At 33.9% G+C, this 3,819-nt stretch overlaps 1 pseudogene; it reads left to right on the forward strand.

Annotated features, from left to right (window-relative positions):
• The first annotated feature begins 266 nt into the window (after positions 1–266).
• On the forward strand, positions 267–3,525 carry LOC102517667 (annotated as a pseudogene).
• The last annotated feature ends 294 nt before the right edge of the window (positions 3,526–3,819 follow it).

Genomic DNA, 3,819 nt, shown 5'->3' on the forward strand with positions numbered 1-3,819 from the left:
TTGAATTTTATCAAATTTTCTTCTGTATCTATTGATATATATATATATATATATATATATGTATGTGTGTGTGTGTGTATATATATATATATATATATATGTATGTATATATGTGTGTGTGTGTGTTTATATATATATATATATAAAATGGACACTGAGCTTCCTGGTAAGCCGAGTGCATGGTGGTAGCAGTCCCTGTCAGAGTCCTCAGAGCCCAGGACCTGGGCTGGACTAGTTCTCATCGTGAAGACAGCTCTACCACAAAAATGGTCAACATACCTAAAATCTGAAGAAGTTTCTCTAAGAAGTGTGGAAAGCATCAGCCTCACAAACTGATCCATTTTGAGAAGGGCAAGGATTCCCTGTATGCCCCAGGAAAGAGATGCTATGATGGGAAGCAGAGTGGCTATAGCAGTCAAACAAAGCCAGTTTTCCAGAAGAAGGCTAAAACCACAAAGAAGATCATGTTGAGACCTAAATGTGTTGAGCCCAACTGCAGATCCAAGAGGATGCTGGCCATTAAGTGATGCAAGCATTTTGAACTCAGAGGAGATAAGAAGAGAAAGGATCAAGTGATCCAGTTTTGTGAATCTTTTATTCTTTTATTTTTAAGAGGAAAATGTTGAAGCTATACAAAAAAAAATGCCTTTATAAGAAAAAATACAGTGATATTCTTACTCTAAAAAAATATATATATAAAAACATATTTGATCTTTTGTTTTAATCTCACATTTATGAAAAAATTAAATCTATGGAAAACAAACCAATACTAGTACCCTTACTAGGATAATTACAAAGAAGAAAATAAGAGAGCAGGAAAAAAATACAACTTTACTAAATTCAGAATAGTGAAAGTTCAAATAAAAAGTCATATTTCTGTAATTCTAGAACTTAAGAACAAAAAAGAATTAACAATAAATAAAAAAGACAAACAACTTAAATGATAGCATCTGGCAATCCAATGAAATTGCAGAATATTGAAAAAGAATAGAAAAATAGTTTTAAAGTATTAAGGGAAAAATGGAAAGCCTTGACTCTATAGATAAAAGTCTATTTGACTAACAAGTAGAATTATTTGGAAACATATCTGGATGTAGCTAGAAGAAAATTTAGGGCTTCAAGATAAAGAAACCTAATGTCATCCTCATAAGAAAAGTATGAATCCGAAAGAACAGTAAGAAGATGAGGCAACATAAAGTTTTAAGCTTTTTCTTCTGTAATATTAAAAATAAAAGGGCAATGGAGAAATCATATAAAGAACTCTGAAGTGAAAGCATATTGGGGCTTACACTTACTTACTTATTCGAGTAAGCCCTGTTGCTCAAAGTGTGGTCTGTGGAGCAGCAGTATGGATATTGTTTGTTAGGGGTGCAGAATCCAGGCCCTGAAACAGACCTCCTAAATCAGAATTTTCATTTAATGACACTCCCCAGGTGATTCATGTGCACATTCAACTTGAGACACACAGCACTACACTATGCTTTTTGTGTGTGTCAATATGTCTGTGTAATGGGTCTATATTCACTCAACTGGTTCAGAATCCATTCTCAAAGGTAAGCAAATTCATTGGAAATCTTCAAAGTAGGAACATTATAAAAATACCCCATTGAAATAAAGTTCAATATATATTATTATTAAAAAGAAAATGAAACAAACTGAAACAAACAAAATCTCAAATTGTTGCCAATTCATCCCCTTTATGTTACAGACTTAAGTTCTTTATTCTTGCTCTGAAAACATTTTTCCTGAAAAGAAGCATTTACTGACCTACATTTTAGATTGTATTCAAAAAACAAGTGGACTTAGAAAAGCAAATATGTAAAACTTATCACGTTTTTAGAATCACAAGAAACTATTCCAAGAGAATAAAAATATACATTTAAAGTATTGCTTGACATATAGTAACACAAGCTGAAATTGCAGTCTTTATTTTTCAAAGTGTTCGATACTTCGGTGTACAAAAACATGCTGTTTTTGTTCCTAGTCTCTTATCATGGAAAGATTATGACTTATCTAGAAAAAATATTTTACACTAGAATATGATTAAGATTTATATTTTAAAGAAATAAGTTTAAAGACAACCAGAAAGGAATCTTGATACCTCTGAAAATATACCAGTACATCAAAATCCACTACTGCCAGAAATGTCATTAGTGTTGGCATTATCTTTAATAGGTTTTACAATTTGTTTTCGTAAATGTAAGATTAAACCATGAGTATACAGATGTATATACTCATGTATTGATTCATTCAATCATTCGGAACTGTTAAATACCCTCATAGTGTAAATTTGAAATTCAGTAAGTCTCTTCTCTTCAATAGCTTGTGGTATAATTTCATTGAGCCTATAATCAAAATTGTTCTGCACAAGCTCCTCCAGCAATTTTATGAGACTCTAAATATCACTAACATAATAAATGAATTTAAGTCATGCTACTCAGGTGAAGAGCTCACTAGATGGTTTTCTAGTGGTAATATAAAAAACCCTAGCCCCTCATTCTAAAAGTGATGCAGAAATGGCACACTCATGCAGTCATTCTAATGGCTTGTAATTTCCTCCGTGTTTGTGTGTCTGTACACATATTATCAATATAAGATGGCCCCTTTCTTACACCACCCTTACCCATTAAGTCCTTTGCAACATGATATAAAAGCCTCTCTGAAGTAGAGCATGCTGTGTTCTTATGTATACTCTCAATCATATACCTCTTTACTTAGCATATTTTGTTTCCTCAGCATATTCTATGTGGGCTTTTTCTATATCTATAACCCTAAATGGCAAAACCCTTCTGAGTAAGACATAACCCATTTACTTTTCTGCTAACTATGCAATCTGTTTCCTTTTAAACATAACTGAAGCATTTTATTTCTCTAATTAAAGATATATATATTTGTCTTTAAGTAGCTTTCATTTTACTGAGACCAATCATTAACAAGATAATTTTTTTTTTAAGACATGATTCATCATAGAAGGAGAGATGCTATGGAGAAAAATAAAGCAGGAAAAGTGGTGATGTGTGTGAAACCCTAAGTAACAGCCACTTGTCTATTTACATATAAAGGAAGACCTTGAAGAAGTCAGAAAATAGCCATATGGGTATCCAGTAGAAGAGCATCACAGACAGAGGACTAAGAAGTGCAGGGTTGTGAAGAGGGACCATGTCCTGAATGTCAGAGGAATAGAAATGAGGGCAGTGTGGCTGGACCAGAGAGAGAGAAGAAAGCCACATATATCAGTGTTTCTCCATCTCTGCCTTCTGTTTTCATCTGTGTTTGCATCCATCCTCAGGTAGATTTTTGTAAACATAGCCACCAACTGCAAAAGGCCCATCTCTTTTTGACTAACCATTTAAGTGGAAACAAAACTTCCCCTTCCGAATATTTCTAGCAAAGCTGGTAGATGGCTTTCATGGGTTCCTCTTGAATCATGTGCTCCTCTTTGAGTCAAAACCAGAGAATCAAGGATACCAGTTCTCTAACCAGCCAAGCCCTGGTCCTGTGCCAACCCCTGTGGCCAGAGGGTGAGACTCACTTTTACCCAATTGCGAAAACTCAGAGTTTGGTGGGTCCATAACAGAGAGTCAAGTTGCTGTTTTGTAATGTAAAAGGGAATGGAAATTAGTGAGGACTAAATAACAGATGTAGACCTCCTCCTATTACAGTTTTAATAAACTCCATTGGCAGTGTGTTCAAATGAGACAGTTGGCGAGATACTGAACACACATTGTAATCTTCATTTTACCAATAAGAGAAAAAGATAATAAACCAGGAAATGAGCAAGAAAATGCATAACTAAATTATTACTTGGTTATGCATATA

Source organism: Camelus ferus, chromosome 16, assembly GCF_009834535.1.
Source record: "Camelus ferus isolate YT-003-E chromosome 16, BCGSAC_Cfer_1.0, whole genome shotgun sequence".
Lineage (NCBI taxonomy): Eukaryota > Metazoa > Chordata > Mammalia > Artiodactyla > Camelidae > Camelus > Camelus ferus.